Source organism: Ovis canadensis, chromosome 13 (assembly GCF_042477335.2).
Source record: "Ovis canadensis isolate MfBH-ARS-UI-01 breed Bighorn chromosome 13, ARS-UI_OviCan_v2, whole genome shotgun sequence".
Classification (NCBI taxonomy): Eukaryota; Metazoa; Chordata; class Mammalia; order Artiodactyla; family Bovidae; genus Ovis; species Ovis canadensis.
Window position 1 is genome coordinate 89,835,837 of NC_091257.1, and position 21,236 is coordinate 89,857,072.

The following is a 21,236-nucleotide window of genomic DNA, read 5'->3' on the forward strand; positions in this document are numbered from 1 at the left end:
ACTATAGCTTTGACTAGACGGACCTTTGTTGGCAAAGCAATGTCTCTGCTTTTTAATACACTGTCTAGGTTTGTCAAAGTTTATCTTCCAAGGAGCAAGTGTCTTTTAATTTCATGGCTGCAGTCACCATCCAAAGTGATTTTGGAGCTCAAGAAAAGAATATCCATCACCATTTCCACTTTTTCCCCATCTATATTCCATTAAGTGATGAGACCAGAAGCCATGATCTTAGTGTTTTGAATGTTGAGTTTTAAGCCAGCTTTTTTCACTCCTCTTTCACCTTCATCAATAGGCTCTTTAGCTCCTCTTCACTTTCTGCCATAAAGGTGGTGTCATCTGCATATCTGAGGTGATTGATATTTCTCCTGGCAGTCTTGATTCCAGCATGTGATTCATCCAGTCCAGCATTTCACATGATGTAGTCTGCATATAAGTTAAATAAGCAGGGTGAGAATATACAGCCTTTCTCAATTTTGTACTCCTCTCTCAATTTTGAACCAATTTTCTGTTCCATGTGGAGGCTGAGCCAAAGTGGAAACAACACCCAGCTGTGGGTGTGTCTGGTGGTGAAAGTAAAGTCCAATGTTGTAAAGAACAATATTGCATAGGCACCTGGAATGTTAGGTCCATAAATCAAGGCAAATTGGATGTAGTCAAATAGAAGAAGGCAAGAGCGAATATCAACATTTTAGGAATCAGTGAACTAAAATGGACAGGAATGGGTGAATTTAAGTCAGATTACCATTATATCTACTACTGTGGGGAGTAGATATTTCTTCCCTTTTAGAAGAAATGAAGTAGCCTTCATAGTCAACAAAAGAGTCTGAAATGCAGTATTTGGGTGCAGTCTCAAAAACAACAGAATGATCTCGGTTTGTTTCCAAGACAAACCATTCAGCCTCACAGTAATCCAAGTCTATGCCCCAACCACTAATGCCAAAGAAGCTGAAGTCGAATGGTTCTATGAAGAACTCCAAGTCTTTCTAGAACTAACACCAAAAAAAGATGTTTTTCTCATCACAGAAGACTGGAATGAAAAAACAGGAAATCAAGAGATACCTGGAGTAACAGGCAAGTTTGGCATTGGAGTACTAAATAAAGCAGGGCAAAAAACAGCGGAGGATAATAGTTGTAATTAATTTCAGCCAATTTCAGCTCTTAGGGGAGTTGCTGCTGCTAAGTCGCTTCAGTCGTGTCCAACTCTGTGCGACCCCAGAGATGGCAGCCCACCAGGCTCAGCCGTCCCTGGAATTCTCCAGGCAAGGACACTGGAGTGGGTTGCCATTTCCTTCTCCAATGCATGAAAGTGAAAAGTGAAAGTGAAGTCATCGAGTCGTGTCCAACTCTCAGCGACACCATGGACTGCAGCCTACCAGGCTCCTCCGTCCATGGGATTTTCCAGGCAAGAGTACTGGAGCGGGGTGCCATTGCCTTCTCCTCTTAGGGGAGTAGCAGCTCTGTATTCTCCACACCCAGCCACATGACAGACAACTGTGCACATGTTCCTGGAGAAGTTTAAACATAGCTGTGGCAGCCAACTTGGGCAAAAAGAATTCTGTTCTCCAAATATCAGGGATCTACGCTCTGCCTGCTGATTGCCCATTCCGATCTCATAAAGAAGCATCTCCTCTCATTGTTACAAGCCCTTCCCCCTCTGGTCAAAGTGACCAGGGCCAGTGCCCATTTCCCTACACTTCATTTTTCACTACCTGGGAGCCAGACATTTAAAAAATAACTACGTGTATAGGAAAAATTAGAAAGTGAGAATGCATGTCCTAGAAAGGGCTCAGAAAAAAATGTGAAAATATCATAAGTTTTCATTCCAGACTGATCCTCAACATAGGGACAGACTAAAGCAATAAAAAACCAACAAAACCAAAACAGCACTCACAAAAACAGTAACAAAATAAAATCACTCCCTAGGGAAGGGGAAGAAATGGATTTCCACATTATTAGATTCAAATGTCCAATTTTTGTAAAAAAAAGAAAAAAGTCAAAAGGCATACAAAGAAATATGAAAGCTTTTTAAATAAATCAATAATAATTGTTCCTGAAGAAGATCTGATGGAGGATCTGCTAGAGAAAAAGGTTTTAAGACAACTGTCTTAAAGATGCTCAAAGGGCTTTCCAGACCTGGCCAAGGAGGAGGCGCCAGCCTGGGAGTTGACATTCACCACAAGGACAGACAGGTTCCACACAAGGAGCCCAAGAACCAGGACATTTACGCGGAGCTGTTGGTCAAACTGCACAGGTTCCTGGCCAGAGGAACCAACTCCACCTTCAATTAGGTTGTCCTGAAGAGATTGTTCATGAACCACACCAACTGGCCACCGTGGTCCCTTTCCCGGATGATCCAGAAGATGAAGCTTCCTGGCCAGGAAGGGAAAACAGCTGTGGTCATGGGGACTGTAACCAATGGTGTTCGTGTTCAATTCAGTTCAGTTCAGTCACTCAATCATGTCTGACTCTTTGCGACCCCATGAACCACAGCACACCAAGCCTCCCTGTCCATCACCAACTCCTGCAGTCCACCCAAACCATGTCCATTGAGTCAGTGATGCCATCCAACCATCTGATCCTCTGTCGTCCCCTTCTCCTCCTGCCCTCAATCTTTCCCAGCATCAGGGTCTTTTCAATGAGTCAGCTCTTCGCGTCAGGTTCATGTCCAGGAGGTGCCCAAACTGAAAGTTGTGTGCTCTGAGAGTGAGTGGCCACACCCAGAGTCGCATCCTCAAGGCAGCGGCCAAGATTCTCACCTTTGACCAGTTGACCCTGGCCTCTCCCAAGGGCTGTGGCACTGTCCTCCTCTCTGATCCTTACGAGGGGTGAGAGGTGTACAAGGCATTTCGGCAAGGCCTCAGTAACCCAGCATAGCCACCTCAAACCCTATGTCCACTCCAAGGGCCGGAAGTCAGAGCGTGCCAGAGGCCAACGAGCCAGCCGTGGCTGCAAAAACTAACCCGAGAGTCTACCTTGTTACTAAAAAGATTTTGGATGCAAAAAAAAAAAAATGTTCATGGAACTAACTTGAAGAAAGTCAGTACAATGAATGAATAAAATGGAAATATCAATATAGAGTTTTTTTTAACTAAAAACAAACAGAAAAGAAATTCTGGAACTGAAAAATACAGTAACCAAAATGAAAAAGCCATTAGAGGGATTCAAAGGTAGATTTAAGCAGGCAGGATAAAAAAGCAGTGAACTTGAATGATGACAGAAATTATCAAGTCTGAAGAACAGAAACAAAAAAATATCTGTGGTATATCATAAAAATATATCAAAATACTCATTGTGGGAGTCCCAGAAGGAGAAGTGAGAGAGAAAAGGAAGGGAGAGTTTTTGAAGAAATATGACAGAAAACTTACAAAATTTGGTGAAAGATATGAATATAAATATCCAAAAAGTACAATAAACTGCAAGATGAACAAGATACCTATCTCTTATAGATAAACAGATTTTCTTCTCCTAGCCAAATTTTGAGTTCATGAGTGATGAGACCATGTCATCTGAGTCTTCTGTGTCTCTCTACCCATTCTGTTTTCCTCTAAACCTAGGACATACATAGCCCATCAGAGATTAAATCATAACAATCAGCATGTCTGAAAGGAATTCCTCCATGTTCTGAGGCTGATGAAAAAAAAACAAGGAAATATATCCTCAGTTGCAAAGACTTTCAGCTAGTGAAACCATCATCATTTCTCAAAGTTCCATTCTAGTAGATGAGATTGAATCAAATAATTAGTAATATTAACCATACTACTAACTATAATGTTATGGTATATTATAGTATTACAACTGTAGTTATAATAGTATAACATAATCAAGCAGCATATAAATAAATATAACATAAATAAAAGTACAGCTTTTATAGGTGTTACCAATGACAGGTACATATTGCTATAAAATTATAGAAAAGAGGGCTTGCCCTGATCAGGGAAGCCATGGAAAAGTTAACAGAAGGAATCACAACTGAGCCAAAACCTAATGGATGAGGCAGAGGAACGATGAGATAGATAATAGAAGAACAGGCAGAGACAATACCATCTATAAAAATGTCATGGTTGAGAAAGTGACGGTTTTAACAGACTAAAAAATAAATTCCATAAGCTAGCGGAAGAAAGAGTAGGAGGAAGTTTTGAGAAGACAAGATGCCTCTAGAGATGGGAAAACATAAAGTAAATAAATTGACAGGCATTATTGTATTTTATTACTTCTTGTATTAGGATATAAATTCCTAAAATAGTCAGGAACAATATGATACTACTCACTAGGAAAACTATAAAGCTTTCATTAAGTCCATTAAGGTTGGTATTGACAAAAATATAATGGACAAATCAAATCTAATGGGATGATGAAACGGTTTTGGAGATGGATAGTAATAATTGCACAGCAACATGATGGTACTTAATTGACAAAACTGTACACTTAAACATGGTTAGAATGGTAAATTGTATGATATGTATGTTTTACCATAATAAAAAAATTTAAGTTCATTATAGCAGTATACTTATGTCCCCAAATGATCTAGTATTTGATCCTATTGTAGAATCATAAGAAATTAATATCATAGCAAATGGGACACAGGGAAGTTGGATGTCTCTTTGGTTAAAGTTATGCATAGCTTCTATATCTATTCACTGGAAAAGACCCTGATGGTAGGAAAGATTGAAGGCAAAAGAAGAAGGGGGCAGCAGAGAATGAGATGGTTAAATAGCATCACTAATTCAATGGACATGAATTTGAGCAAACTCCAGAAGATAGTGAAGGACAGAGGAACCTGGTGTGCTGTAGTTCATGGTGTCACAGAGTAGGACACAGCTTAGCAACTGAACAACAACAAGCTTCTGCATCTAAACTTACAGCTGTGATTACTGTGAGTCTATTAACCAAGCGATGGGCTACTCAAGCAAGAGGATCATGATATTTACAAAGTGACATTTGACTATTAGGAATCTCTTCCCTATTAATGATCTCTAATGAATATGAATGGTCTCACATTATGGGTTCATTTATTCCATGTTACTCTTGAGCAACAATTATGAGTCATAATAAAATTTCTGTTCACATTTCCTTCTCTAAAACTTGTTCTTAGATTTTTTTTGCCACTGTGCCTTGAGGCATGTGAGATCTTAGTTGCCCGACCAGGGACCAAACCTGTGCCCCTGCATTGAGAACACGAAGCTCCCCTGCCAGAAAGGTCTCAGTTCTCACCAACTTTTTTTTTTTTTTAATTTTAGTTTTTTATTTTTTAAATTTTAAAATCTTTAATTCTTACATGCATTCCCAAACATGAACCCCCCTCCCACGTCCCTCCCCATAACAACTTTCTGGGTCATCCCCATGCACCAGCCCCAAGCATGCTGCATCCTGCGTCAGACATAGACTGGCGATTCAATTCACATGATAGTATACATGTTAGAATGTCATTCTCCCAAATCATCCCACCCTCTCCCTCTCCCTCTGAGTCCAAAAGTCCGTTATACACATCTGTGTCTCTTTCCCTGTCTTGCATACAGGGTCGTCATTGCCATCTTCCTAAATTCCATATATATGTGTTAGTATACTGTATTGGTGTTTTTCTTTCTGGCTTACTTCACTCTGTATAATCGGCTCCAGTTTCATCCATCTCATCAGAACTGATTCAAATGAATTCTTTTTAACGGCTGAGTAATACTCCATTGTGTATATGTACCACAGCTTTCTTATCCATTCATCTGCTGATGGACATCTAGGTTGTTTCCATGTCCTGGCTATTATAAACAGTGCTGCAATGAACATTGGGGTACATGTGTCTCTTTCAATTCTGGTTTCCTCGGTGTGTATGCCCAGGAGTGGGATTGCTGGGTCATAAGGTAGTTCTATTTGCAATTTTTTTAAGGAATCTCCACACCGTTCTCCATAGTGGCTGTACTAGTTTGCATTCCCACCAACAGTGTAGGAGGGTTCCCTTTTCTCCACACCCTCTCCAGCATTTATTGCTTGCAGATTTTTGGATCGCAGCCATTCTGACTGGTGTGAAGTGGTACCTCATTGTGGTTTTGATTTGCATTTCTCTAATAATGAGTGATGTTGAGCATCTTTTCATGTGTTTGTTAGCCATCCGTATGTCTTCTTTGGAGAAATGTCTATTTAGTTCTTTGGCCCATTTTTTGATTGGGTCGTTTATTTTTCTGGAATTGAGCTGCATAAGTTGCTTGTATATTTTTGAGATTAGTTGTTTGTCAGTTGCTTCATTTGCTATTGTTTTCTCCCATTCAGAAGGCTGTCTTTTCACCTTGCTTATAGTTTCCTTTGTTGTGCAGAAGCTTTTAATTTTAATTAGATCCCATTTGTTTATTTTTGCTTTTATTTCCAGAATTCTGGGAGGTGGATCATAGAGGATCCTGCTGTGATTTATGTCTGAGAGTGTTTTGCCTATGTTCTCCTCTAGGAGTTTTATAGTTTCTGATCTTACATTTAGATCTTTAATCCATTTTGAGTTTATTTTTGTGTGCGGTGTTAGAAAGTGATCTAGTTTCATTCTTTTACAAGTGGTTGACCAGTTTTCCCAGCACCACTTGTTAAACAGATTGTCTTTACTCCATTGTATATTCTTGCCTCCTTTGTCAAAGATAAGGTGTCCATATGTGTGGCTCACCAACTTTTAATCTTACTTATTCCACTACCCTTGCAATAAAAGCAGACCATTATAATATCCCATAAATCCATGAATTAGGTTGTCTTTGCTTCCAGGTAAAGTGGACAAGGACGATATTTCCTCAAGATCTGCCCACTCAGAAAATTGTCATTCCTCACTCTTCTTCAGGGTAATGAAGCTATAAATGCTGAAGCAGTTGTTTTCAATCAGTCCTAACACACACACACAGAAGGACTGTGCAAATCAGACAGTTTTTTCACCATTAGTCATCCCTGAAGAAACCGTAAGTGCGGATTTCAAATACTGTAACAGCACAGCACAACAGGAAGAGCATGTTCCATAGGTTAAGAGTGTAAACTGCTTGCTCCTAAAATTTATTTGCGCCTTTGGGGCCATGTCATAAGTGCTCTAATATAGACTCCTTCCTTATTTAAAAGGACGTTCAATGGGTTCACCAAGTACTCCAAGCTTTTCTCAAGCACCCTTCTTTTGCAAGCTTTTTTCCAGACAGAGCAAGGAGTCAAGGACCCTCACTGTTTTCCACCCTATAAATTTACACCCACTGTCTTAGATCCCCACACACTGAAATGGAAAGTTTCATCTTCTCTCCCTGAGGACCTACAGTTCGGGACATACTCTCACACTTGCACATGACCAGATAGGAACTTTAGGAACCCAATATTTAAATAACAGTGCCATCACGTAGCCTGTCTACTGAGCACATTGCAGGGAAATACAAGGCATTCAGTGCTCTGGAACATATTTACTCCTTCATCATAGCCTAGGTCCTCTCCGTCCCAGCCCAGCCACTATTCAGCCTTTTCCTACTAAGGACAATGGAGCTGGTGACCAGGCCAAGCAGAGATGTTGGTCTTGTTGAAACTACAGAACCAAAGCTTTCACATTCCTTTTACTGCAGCTGCTGGCCCTGATCTTACTCCATGCTGTGGCAATGTACTCCAGCCAATGCAAGACACTTAGCCTCTACTCACGGACCATTAAATCAGATTCCAAGTCTTTTATACAATTTAATTGTGCATGCTCAGTCGCTCGGTTGTGTCCCCTTTGCGACCCCCCCCCCTTTTATTGTGACTCTTTATAACCCCATGAACTGCAGCCCACCAGGCTCCTCTGTCCAAGGAATTTTCCAGGCAAGAATACTGGCGTGGTTTGCCATTTCCTACTCTAGGGGATCTTCCTCATCCAAGGATAGAACCCGAGTCTCTTGTGTCTCCTGCACTGGCAAGAGGATTCTTTACCACTTCACCACCTGGGCAGCCCCATACAACTTAGTTATGAAAGCCTTAAAGAAAGGAATTATGTCTCATTTGGCTTCCTCAAGCAGTATATGACCTAGAAGAGCAGAGAAACTATGTAATTGTATATTGATTACATTATGAACACAGGGCTGGATTATAATGACACACTAGAACTCAAGTATGCAAAAACATTTAAAGGCTACCAAAAACTTTAAAATGTAAATCTAACATTTTTCAAAAATAGTATCCCACCTAGATCTAAATCAAGGTTGCTTATATTTGTTGCCACACAGAATATATATTATTAATCACATGGAGATATGGAGTCATAATATGTAACAGAATTTATATAGTCTATGCATTATAAGCTAAAACATTTTAATCCTTTCTTACTCAAGTCCAAGTCCAAAAACAAAAAAATTAATGCCCTTAGTAAAAAGAAAAATCCTGACACCAATAAGATTATCGATTAAGATTTGCCCAGTATGAACAAAAATCTCTGAACGTTAAAAGCTTGGGTTCTCTAGTGGTGGTGGTTTACTCACTAAGTCATGTTTGACTCTTGCAACCCCATGGACTGTAATCCCCAGGTTCCTCTGTCCATGGGATTTCCCAGGCAAGAATACTGACATGGGTTGCCATTTCCTTCTCCAGTGGATCTTCCTGACCCAGGGATCAAACCTGGGTCTCCTGCATTGTGGGCAGAGCTGCTTCTGCCCACACTTTTAGAAAAGAAAAGACATCATGACTGAGAGTCTAGTGTGTGGAGGGAAAGTTCTGCAAAGAAAACTTGGGGTGCTATTACCAAGTGGAGGATAGCAGGCAAAACCAAAAATATTCACTACATCCCATCCCTTGACTCTTAAACTCATATGCACTGTTTTCCAATCATAAACTTTCTAAGGTTTATGATTAATATAGCCAAAAACATTTAACAAAACCCAAAAAGAGACCATTGGCAGTCCCCTTCCCTGCCTCAACTAGCTTCAGGGCTAGGGTTTTACAAGTGAAGTCCCTTATCTTTTAGCACAACCTGAATCCTGCCAGGAAATTCTGCAATCAGTGTATCGAACGGCAGGTTTCAACATCAACCAACATATCTTAAATAAAATAGTAGGTAAAATGGAAAAGAGACCATGCTTGTGTTATGTGTATACACAATCATGTCCAATTCTTTGCAACCTCGTGGACTAAAACTCACCAGGCTCCTCTGGCCGTGGGATTTTCCAGGCAAGAATACTGGAGTGGGTTGCCATTTCCTCCTCCAGGAGATCTTCCCGACCCAGGGATAGAACCCTCTTCCATCTCCTGCATTGACAGGTGGATTATTCACCACTGTGCCACCTGGGAAGCCTGTTTGTACTGTAGCTAGTTTTTATATGTGTGTGATTTCACTGGTTTTGTTTTTGGCTGTGCTGGGTCTTTATCGCTGCATGGGCTTTTCTCTAGTTGCAGCGAGCAGGGGCTCCTCTCTAGTTGTCGTGCATGAGCTTCTCATTGCAGTGACTTCTCACCTTCCAGGGCACAGGCTCTAGGGCACATGAGCTCAACAGTTGTGGTTCCTGGGCTCTAGAAGAGCACAGCCTTAGTAGCTGCAGATCACAGATTAGCTGCTTCACAGCATGTTGGATCTTCCTGGACCAGGGATCAAACTCATGTCCCCTGCATTGGCAGTCAGATTCTTTACCACTTGACCACCACACTCCTGCTGTAGCTAGTTTTAATCATATTCTTCCTCCAAATATGTTCCATTTTGCCCCACCTTTGTCCAGAACCTCTATTTAACTGAACTATTTACAAACTGGGTAGCCAAAATTAACATTCTAGACAGAAGAAATATGAGCTCATGGTGGGACTTCCTGGACAGTTTTTCATCTTTCCCTCTTCCAGGCTTTCATGCTTTCTAATTTCATGATCATCTCACTACAATAATGCTCTAGGGCTTCAGAGTCCCTTCAGTGAAGCATTAACCATATCCCCCATTGATAGTCAGGCTCATTCACTTTAGGCAAAAATATAATCCTCCTTTTCTTGCTTTGCCAAGTGCAAGAGAATTCCAATTGTAACCATAAATGTGCATTAAGGAAGCTGTTACACCACAGAAAACAGAGGGATAGCCAGAAGAGAAATATATGTCCAGTGAAATTGTCTGGCCAAACACAAACTCTTTCTTCTCTCTAATGGAATGCTACTGAATGCGTGAGTCCCTCAAGCATCTCTCAAGAAATGTCCATTATTAGTTTTCAACTAGACAGAGCAGAAAATGAAATGCAAAAAAAAAAAAATACAGGAAATTTAATGACCTTTCTTGTTTTCTGCCTCATATCTCTTTCATCTGAAATGTTGCACTATATGACTTCCACTGAAATGGAACATCTCACTTTCTTCCCCCAGTGACATGCAGATAACTAGATAACTATTCACCCCACATAACTAGAGAGATACTTCATGCAAAACACCAAGCTATTCAGCATCCTGGGGATATTTTTTCAACTCATTACAGCCTAGTAAAAGTGAAAGTCACTCAGTCATGTCCGACTCTTTTTGACTCCATAGACTATACAGTCCATGGAATTCTCTAGGCCAGAATGCTGGAATGGGTAGCCATTCCCTTCTCCAGGGGATCTTCCCAACTTAGGGATCGAACCCAGGTCTCCTGCATTGCAGGCGGATTCTTTACCAACTGAGCCACCAGGCAACCTATTCCAATCAGTTTTGCCATCACCCAGGTTTCTCTTTATTGAAAGCTGGGTTAGTTATCAAGTTAAGCAAAAATGCTGACTCTTGCAATCATGGAGCAAGGCACCTTTGGACTTCTGGCCTAACAATGAGGAACAGACATCAAGAATTTAGCTTGGGAACTTCCCTGGCATCCAATGGTTAGGGCTTCACCTTCCAATGAAGGGGGTGCAGGTTAGATTTCCGGTCAGGGACTTTAGATCCCACATGCCTCGTGGCCAAAAAAAAAAAACAAAACATAAAACAAAAATAATATTGTAACAAATTCAGAAAAGACTTTAAAAATGGTTCATACCAAAAAAAAAAAAAAATAGAATCTAGCTTCCACTAGGTAGATCTTAGTTGGAGAAGGAAATGGCAACCTGCTCCAGTATTCTTGCCTGGAGAATCCCAGGGGCAGAGAAGCCTGGTGGGCTGCTGTCTATGGAGTCACACAGAGTCGGACATGACAGAAGCAGCTTAGCAGCAGCAGCAGGTAGATCTTAAATGTTCTCACCACGCACACACATACATGGTAATTATAGGAAGTGATCAATATGGTAATTTGCTATCGCTTTGAAGTGAAAGTCCCTCAGTTGTGTCCAACTCTTTTTGACCCCATGGGGTCTAGCCCATCAGGCTCCTCTGGGATTCTCCAGGCAAGAATACTGGAGTGAGTTGCCATTTCCTCTTCCAGGGGATCTTTCCAGCCCAGGGTATACATATTTCAAAACATAATGTTGTGCACCTTAAATGTAATTTTTGATGATCAACTGAACTTTGATAAAGCTGGAGGGTAGGATAGGCCTGATTATTTACCTCATGTTTCTATATTTCCAGTTTTTTATCTTCTATTAAACTTTACTACACAATACAGCAGTACGATTCAGTGTTTCAGGAACCCCATCCATATGCTTCACTCACCCTATTGTGACACGTTAACTCTATTTTCTCCTGATAGAGTCAGTTGAATGACACTGAGAATCCAGAAATAAATTCTTACATTTTCGGTCGACTGAATTCCAACAAAGGGGCCAAGACAGTTTAATGGGAGAATTCAATAGTTTTTTTCAACAAATGGAACAATTGGACGTACACATGCAAAAGAGGGATATTGGACCCTTGCCTCACTTCATATACAGTAACTAACACAAAATGGATCAAAGACCTAAATGTAAGAGTTAAAACTGTACAACTGGAAAGGAAAACTGTACAACTGTACAAAGGAAACAGAGGCAAATTTTAGTCACCTTGGGTTAAGCAGCAGCTCCTTAGATGGACAGAAAAAGCACAAGTAGCAAAACAAAACACTGAAGAACTTGCCTGGTGATTCAGGATTCAGTTAACAATCACCCTAACTGGCTTAGTTAAGATTTTACACTTCCGATGTAGGGGGCACAGAGTCCATCCCTGGTCAGGGAACTAAGGTCCTAGCAGCTATGTGGCCATAAAAGAAATTAATAAAATAAAATGTTTTTAAAAGTTGTGTGAAATAAATAGATACATTCAGTTCAGTTCAGTCGCTCAGTTGTGTCTGACTCTTTGCGATCCCATGGACTGCAGCACACCAGGCCTTCCTGTCCATCACTAATTCCCGGGGTTTACACAAAATCATGTCTATTGAGTGAGTGATGCCATCCAATCATCTCATCCTCTGTTGTCCCCTTCTTCTCCCGACTTCAATCTTTCCCAGCATCAGAGTCTTTTCAAATGAGTCAGCTCTCAGCATCAGGTGGCCAAAGTACTGGAGTTTCAGCTTCAACATCAGTCCTTCCAATGAACACCCAGGACTGATCTTCCTTAGGATGGACTGGTTGGATCTCCTTGCAGTCCAAGGGACTCTCCAAGAGTCTTCTTCAACACCACAGTTCAAAAGCATCAATTCTTCAGCGCTCAGCTTTCTTTATAGTCCAACTCTCACATCCATACATGACTACTGGAAAAACCATAGCCTTGACTAGACGGACCTTTGTTGGCAAAGTAATCTCTCTGCTTTTGAATATGCTGTCTAGGTTGGTCGTAACTTTCCTTCCAAGGAGTAAGTGTCTTTTAATTTCATAGCTGCAGTCACCATCTGCAGTGATTTTGGAGCCCCAAAAAATAAAGTCAGCCATTGTTTCCACTGTTTCCCCATCTATTTCCCATGAAGTGATGGGACCGGATGCCATGATCTTTGTTTTCTGAATGTTGAGCTTTAAGCCAACTTTTTCACTCTCCTCTTTCACTTTCATCAAAAGGCTCTCTACTTCTTCTTCACTTTGTGCCATAAGGGTGGTGTCATCTGCCTATCTGAGGTTATTGATATTTCTCCTGGCAATCTTGATTCCAGCTTGTGTTTCTCCCAGTCCAGCGTTTCTCATGATGTATTCTGCATAGAAGTTAAATAAGCAGGGTGACAATATACAGCCTTGACGTACTCCTTTCCCTATTTGGAACCAGTCTGTTGTTCCACGTCCAGTTCTAACTGTTGCTTCCTGACCTGCATACAGGTTTCTCAAGAGGCAGGTCAGGTGGTCTGGTATTCCCATCTCTGTCAGAATTTTCCACAGTTTGTTGTGATCCACACAGTCAAAGGCTTTGGCATAGTCAATAAAGCAGAAATAGATGTTTTTCTGGAACTCTCTTGCTTTTTCGATGACCCAGCAGATTTTGGCAATTTGATCTCTGGTTCCTCTGCCTTTTCTAAAACCAGCTTAAACATCTGGAAGTTCACGGTTCACGTATTGCTGAAGCCTGGCTTGGAGAATTTTGAGCTTTACTTTATTAGCATGTGAGATGAGTGCAATTGTATGGTAGTTTGAGCATTCTTTGGCATTGCCTTTATTAGGGATTGGAACAAAAACTGACCTTTTCCAGTCCTGAGGCCACTGCTGAGTTTTCCAAATTTGCTGGCATATTGAGTGCAGCACTTTCACAGCATCATCTTTTTGGGTTTGAAGTAGCTCAACTGGAATTCCATCACCTCCACTAGCTTATATTTCATCAAAGCTTTAAAAATTGAACTTTGAAGGGCACTCTCAAGAATGTTGAGAGAATTCTCTAGTGATCCAAAGATTAGGAGCTCTATGCTTCACTGCAGGGAGCAGAGGTTCAATCCCTAGTCAGGGAACTAAGATCCCACAGGCCGAAAAGTGTGGCCAAAAAGAAAAAAAAAAAGAAAGCGGAAAGACAACCCACAGAATGGGAGAAAAATTTGCAAATCATATATCTGATAAAGGACTAGTAGCCAGAATATAGGCTTCCCTGGTGGCTCAAACAGTAAAGAATCTGTCTGCAATGTAAGAGACCCAGGTTTGATCCCTGGGTCGGGAAGGTACCCTGGATGAGGGCATGGCTACCCATTCTGTATTCTTGCCTGGAGAATTCCATGAACAGAGGAGCCTGGTGGGCTACAGTTGATGAGGTCACAAAGAGTGGGCCACGACTGAGCAACTGATGCTGTCAATTTTTTTTTATAGCCAGAATATATACAGAATTCTTATAACTCAAAAATAAAAATGAAAAGACAATAATTAAAACAACCTAATCTTAAAATGCATATAAGTTAAATAAGCAGAAGAACTAAAGAGCCTCTCAATGAAAGTGAAAGAGGAGAGTGAAAAAGTTGGCTTAAAGTTCAACATTCAGAAAACCAAGATCATGGCACCCAGTCCCATCACTTAATGAAGTGAAACTTCATGAAGCTGAAACTCCAGTACTTTGGCCACCTGATGCGAAGAGCTGACTCATTTGAAAAGACCATGATGCTGGGAAAGATTGAAGGCAGGAGGAGAAGGGGATGACAGAGGGTGAGATGGTTGGATGGCATCACTGACGCAATGGACAAGTGTTTAGATGGACTCTGGGAGTTGGTGATGGACAGGAAGGCCTGATGTGCTGCAGTCCATGTGGTCACAAAGAGTCGGACACGACTGAGCAGCTGAACTGAACTGAATCTTAAAACTGGCAAAGGGTTTCAGCAAACATTTCTGCAAAGATATACAGACAATAAACACATGAAAAGATACCCAACATCCTTGGTCATTACAGAAATGCAAATCAAAATCACAATGAGGGCTTCCCTGGTGGCCCAGTGGTATTAAGATTCTGCTTCCCAGTGCAGGAGACATGGGTTGAATTCCTGGTCCAGGAAGGGAGCAACTAAAGTCACGTGCCACAGCTGCTGAACCCCTCGTGCTCTAGAGCCTGTACTCTGCAATAAGAGAAGCCACCGCAATGCGAAGCCTGCGCACCACGACGAGAAACCCCCACTCGCCACAACTAGAGAGAAGAAAAAGCTCAAGCAGCAACGAAGACTGGGAACAGTCAAAAATAAATAAATACAATTATTTTTTCAAAAAATCACAGTTCCATACCACTTCACACCCACTAGGATGGCTATAATAAAAATTAGAATAAAAGTTAGACAATAACAAGGGTTGAAAAGAATGGAGAAATTGGAACCCTCATACATTGCTGGTGGGATTGTCAAGTGGAGAACTGCTCCAGAGAGCAGTTTGACATTTCCTTAAAAACCTAAACAGGTAGTTACTATCCGGTAGTTGTCATTCAGTCGCTAAGTCATGTCTGACTCTTTGCAGCGCCGTGAACTGCAGCATACCAGTCTTCCCTGTCTTTCACTATCTCCCGGAGTTTACTCAAACTCATGTCCATTGACTCAGTGATGCAATCCAACCATCTCATCCTCTGTTGCCCCTTCTCCTGCCTTCAATCTTTCCCAGCATCAGGGTCTTTTTCAGGGGGTTAATTGTTTGCATCAGGTGGCCAAATTATTGGAGCTTCAGCTTCAGCATCAGTCCTTCCAATGAATATTCAGGGTTGATTTCCTTTACAATCCAGCAATTCCACTCCGGAGCGTACATCGAAAAGAAATGAAAACATGTGTCTACACAAAAACTTATATATAAATTGTTCAAATAAGTATTATTCAGGGAATTTCCTGGCAATTCAATTCAGTGGTTGGGACTCCATGCTTCCACTGCCTAGGGGCAAGTGTTTGATTCCCGTTTGGGGAACTTAGATCCCACAAACTGCGTGGCCAAGTCAAAAAGGAAAAAAAAGGTTATTCATGATAGCAAAAAAATGGAAGTAACCCAGATGTTCATCAGTTGATGAATGGGTAAACAAACATGCTGTATTCATATATTAGAATATTATTTAGCATAGGAAACAATGAAGTATTGATATATGCTACCACATGGATGAACCTTGAAAATGTTGAGGGGGTACAGAGATGCTTCTGGAAGAAATATATATATTCATTTATATTTATGTATATTTTAAAAACTGAGTCACTTTGTTGTACAACAGAAATTAACACAACTTTGTAATCAACTGTATTTCAATAAAATTTAAAAACTATTTAATTGGCCATTAATATGAAAAATTTAAGTAAATCAGGATACTTTAATGATGTAATTATTTTGTAAATATTACCATAAATGTAATATATAAATACATATGTAAATACATAATTATGTAAATTATGGTGCTTAAATGATGTAAATTATGATGTAATCCATGTAGTTATTTTAAAAGCTCAGCAATATAATGTTAAGGATAAAAGTAAGTCCCAGATGCATCTATGTAGTACAATTTCAATTATGTTTTTGTGTTTTTTTTAATAAGACAGAAACTCTTTTAATGAAACACACTTAATAAATTAAATGGCATTCTATTTCCTATATAAACTGAATAATCCGTTCCCACCTTGGGAGGCACAAGTAGTAGAAGGCTAAAAATATAATTTACCCTCAGAAGGATGATTCTGGCATTTGGAGGAGCAAAGAATGGTGAAACCAAGTAATAGGTTTCTAAGCATATGGGGGAAAGTTGGAGATTGGATGGAGGGACTGAGAGAAGTGACTTTCTTACTTTCTTCAGCTCAATAAAGAAATTGATCTGGATAGAAATCTTTGCATTTTTTTCGGTAAATTTAAAATATTTTTCTATTGAAGTTTTGTCAATTTTATTTGTATATTTATTTTATTTTTTGGTGTACTGGATCTTCATTGCTCAGCGCACTTTTCTCTAGTTTCAGCAAGCAGGGGCTACCCTCTAGTTGTGGTGCATGAATTTCTCACTGCGGTGGCTTCTCTCATTTTGGAGGCTCTAGGGCGTATGGACTTCAGCAGCTGGGGCACTGGACTCAGTAGCTGTGGTTCCCATTCTCTAGAGCACAAGCTCAATAGCTGTGGTGCATGTGGTGCATGTCCTGCATGTGGGATCCTCCCAGTCCAGGGATCAAACCTGTGTCTCCTGCATTGGCAGGTAGCTCCTTACCACTGAGCCACCAGGGAAGCCCCTCTAGAGAGGTTTGAAAGGCACGGAGAATGAGTAATAGATGTTTAATCAAACTTACCAGTATAATCATCTCACCAGTTAAGTCAGCCTTTATTTAAATTGCATGTATGTTTATTAATGACCTCAGGCATGTTGCAATATACTGAGTCTGTTTGATACTTCCATTTTATGGAGATTTTTATTCTTTTAACCATAAAAAGGAGGCTTCCCTGGTGGCTCAGTGATAAAGAATGCACCTGCCAATGCAGGAGACAGGGGTTTGATCTCTGGATTGGAAAAAATCCCTAAAGAAGGAAATAACAACCCACTCCAATATTCTTGCCTGGGAAATCCCATGGGCAGGGAAGCCTGGCAGCCTACAGTCCATGGGGTCACAAAGAGTCAGACACAGCTTAGCGACTAAGCAAGAACAAACCATAAAAACACATACAAACTTTTCCTAGTGAATTTTCATCTTCTCCGTGTTTGAGTTCTATGCTTTTCGCATTCTTTTTATTGAAGACACTTATCTATTCGGTTTTTCTTAACCATGCTTGCCAAAGTTTCGTCATCCTAATGGGGTTTTAGAGTAGAAACTTTTCATTTTATTTGGCAATGTTAGTGATTCCTTTTTTAATTTGTTCTTTTCCCTCACCACCCTCATCAACATGTTTTGTCAACTTTATTTTATATTTATTTTGCTATTTTGGTTCCAGTTTAAGTTCAGGGCTTTATTAACTGATTTCCCAATGTTTGTGTGTGTTAGTCTCTCAGCTGTGTCTGATTCTTTGTGACCCCATGGACTGCAGCCTGCTAAGCTCCTCTGTCCATAGAATTCTCCAGGCAAGAAAACTGGAGTCGGTTGCCTTTTCTTCCTCCAGGGGATCTCTGGACCCAGGGATCAAACCCAGGTCTCTGGCATTGTGGGCAGATTCTTTACTATCTGAGCCACCAGGGAAGATTTCCAATGTTCACACTTATATATTAAAGCACTGATAACAATTCATTTACAGCTGTTCATTATGGAAATGTTGATGTGATGCTGATATCCTGAAATAGTCATGACCCCTAGACGTGGATGAGAAATGGTTAAGCTGGGGTTCACCACAGGGCTTTGACAAAACAGGACCTTGCAAGCTACATGGCTGGGTAGCCAAGAATCTACTGTCCTACACACTAGGCTGATTCTGGTTGCACCAAAACCAGAATGGGCCCTAGGGAGATGGAATCAGAGAGATGGATCAAGTCCCCTTAAGAGAAGAAGCTCCACCCCCAGGATATAACACCAGCCCCATCCAGGACGCTTCCTATCTGCTACCTGCAGCACCATGAAGTCTGAATGGATTCACTTTTTTCTGGGCCTCATCTTTTCCATGCCCCTCCATACACATTCCGGTTTTGTGTTTCCTCCAACTCTCAGAAGAAGCTTGTGTGAAACCGGATATCTTGGAAGTAAGGCAAAATAGAAGGGGTAACCAAGGAGGGCACTATGAATCCACTGCCTAGGCACTGGATCTAGGCAGCATCCAGGAAGACTTTCCTGCCAATAAGCAGGAATCAAGTCCTCCTTCCATCTCAAACAGCATGGCTCTTAGAGTATCAAATGTTGGGGGTCCCGTTAAGTTCTGCCGAAGGATGAGAGAAGGAGGTAGACAGAAAGTACAGTCGAGTTAAGTTTTTCCCAAGCGATTTCAGTGTAAGAAGAGTGGGGATTGTGAACTTCAGATCGATGTCAGGAGTGTCCAGGAAATTCCCTTATTGGCGTGAATATATGCGTGCATGAATGTGTGTGTGTCAGGTGAATTCAATTCTATTTAACACATATGTCCAGGACCACTGTGTTACAGTCCATGGATACAGGGAAGCAGAAGTCATCATCACAGACTTACGGTACTCACATTCTACTTATTTAAATTAATTTGCTCAATTCACATTCTTTTTTTTTTTTTTTTTTGGCTGTGCTAAGTCTTCATTGCTGCGTGCGGGCTTTTCTTTAGCTGTGGCAAGCAGGGGCTGCTCCACGGCTGCCACACGCCCAGGCTTCTCATTCCAGTGGCTTCTCTTGTGGAGCCCGGGCTCTAGGCGCACAGGCGTCAGTAGTTGCAGCGCACGGGCTTGGTGGTCGTGGCACAAAGGCTTAGTGGCTCCACGGCATGTGGGATCTTCCCGGACCAGGGATTGAATTCATATCCCCTGCTTTGGCAGGCAGATTAACTGTACCACCAGGGAAGCTCTCGACTCACATTCTAATGGACGTGTATGAAATACTCAGAGTAAACAGAGAAAATTCCCCATTGTGGGTAAGGGCTATGGTTGAACTTCAAGAAGACTGACATTAACTCCTCCTTTGTCTCCAATATGGTCCTCATTTCTCCTGCTCTAACCACCGATCTCCATGGTCTCAGGAAGACCAGGTAAGTCTGAATGGCTAGGACCAAAGGCCTGGGGCAGGGGGGAGCAGGGGGTTGCAGGATGGGAGAGGACACAGACTCTGGTGAAGGAGAGGAAGACTTCCTGCCAGTTGGGGCACCTTAAGCCTATCCTTCAGGAGGAGATATAGAGAGCCAAAGGCCTTTTTCACTTGTGTGTCTGCACTGTATGGAGGGGGACCTGTGTCCCTGGGGGAACAGATAAGATGTTGACCTCTGATGACGTGGAGAGTCAGGAAATGGGATAGATTTAAAATCAGGGAGGAGTACTGGGGTAAATGCAGGGAGCCTCAGGTCTCTCCTAAGAGAGACAGAACTCCCTTACTGTCCTTCTCCAGCTGTGGATCTGAGTCACAGACCCAGGCTACAGACTAGAATCCTTGCCCTGTATCAATACATAGCAAAATTCAGGCTCAAGGGACTCTCCCAGTGTTATAGGGTCAGGCAGATTTACACAGGCTGATGGGCATCAGTAGGCTGAGTCTGTGAGGGGGAGAATGCCAACTTGGCCCCGGAAAAGAAAACCTGACTCCAGGACTCTCCTGCACAGAATACTGCAACTACCCTCCTGTGTCAGGCACCTGTAAATTAACTTTGACCAGATTCTACTACAACACTTTCACCTTTGTCTGTGAGCCCTTCATCTTCACTGGCTGCGGAGGCAACAGAAACAACTTTAAACATAAATATATCTGTGAAAAATTCTGTCTTCCTGAAAGGTAAATCTCTCAGCCCCCTCTCCTCCACTTCCAATGACACCAAATATTAGTGAACCATGGTTTTTCCAGAAAAATCAAGGAAGAGGTCAGGAGAAATGGAGCAAGGGTGACAAGATATTTTACTTGGGTTGGGAAAAGTCAGTCACAGGCACGAATTTCCAACATCTCAAGTCATTTAGCCCCAGTGAAACTCTCGAAATTGTGCAAATTGAGGGACTTTCCTGGTGGTTCAGTGGTTAAGAATCTATGCCTCCACTATAGGGGGCCTGGTTTCCATCCCCATTCAGGGAATTAAGCTTCTGCATGCCATTTGGTATGGCCAAAAGACAAAAAAGAAACTGTGAAAATTGAAGCCCAGGGAGGCTAACGACTTGAAAGGAGGACATAAATCCAGGCCCTCTCTCTGACTTCCACCCCCAGTGCGTCTCTACCACCATGATGGCCTCAGATCTTGGAGATTCTGTCAAACTCCTTATGTTTGCACAGCTAAAAGAGAAGTTAATGGGAGTGTCAGAAGAGTAGGTGGTTCAGTATTTATAGTGAATGTCTAAACACCAGACTTGGCTCAAGAGCAGAGTCATCACTTCATTAATTTGCCTATCCTCAGGGTCTAGCACTTTATTTGCTCATTAATATTTTATGAACAGATACATGGATCAGGAGAGATAGGAGTGTTTTAAGAATAGCTATGAAGTTCTGCTAACATTTGAAAGATTAATGGATTCTTCCAATGTCTATACGAATCACTAAATTTGTTTATTTTTTTTAACAGAGACAGAGAAGAAGAGATCAGGCCGCAACCACCAGAAGAAAGAAGCAAGGGAAAATAAATATTCCTTATGAAGAATTATGCCCAAATTATTCTGAGTAAATAAATTAGGCTATATTGCAAGAAGGTTTTCAGATTTCTTACTTTCTTTGCCCAGATTTGCCCTTCACACTGATTAGATATATAAAATTTTAACTGAAAAACTTCTATATGTCAAGCCCTGATCTAAATTCATTCACCTCTCCCACCCTAGATTTCTCCAACATCAACTACAAATGATCTCTCTGAGGTACCAACCTACCCATATAATGAGTCGATCTGTATTAAAGCAACCATTATTGCCATCTCCTTGGTGTGCCCTTCCAAAACTGAGTTTGCTTCTGTATTTTGTCACTGACTCCAGTGGATTTCCATGTAAGTGGC

General features: G+C 41.3%; 1 pseudogene; it reads left to right on the forward strand.

Annotated features, from left to right (window-relative positions):
- The first annotated feature begins 2,111 nt into the window (after positions 1-2,111).
- Positions 2,112-2,959, forward strand: LOC138416891 (large ribosomal subunit protein eL18 pseudogene; annotated as a pseudogene).
- Positions 2,960-21,236: the final 18,277 nt, after the last annotated feature.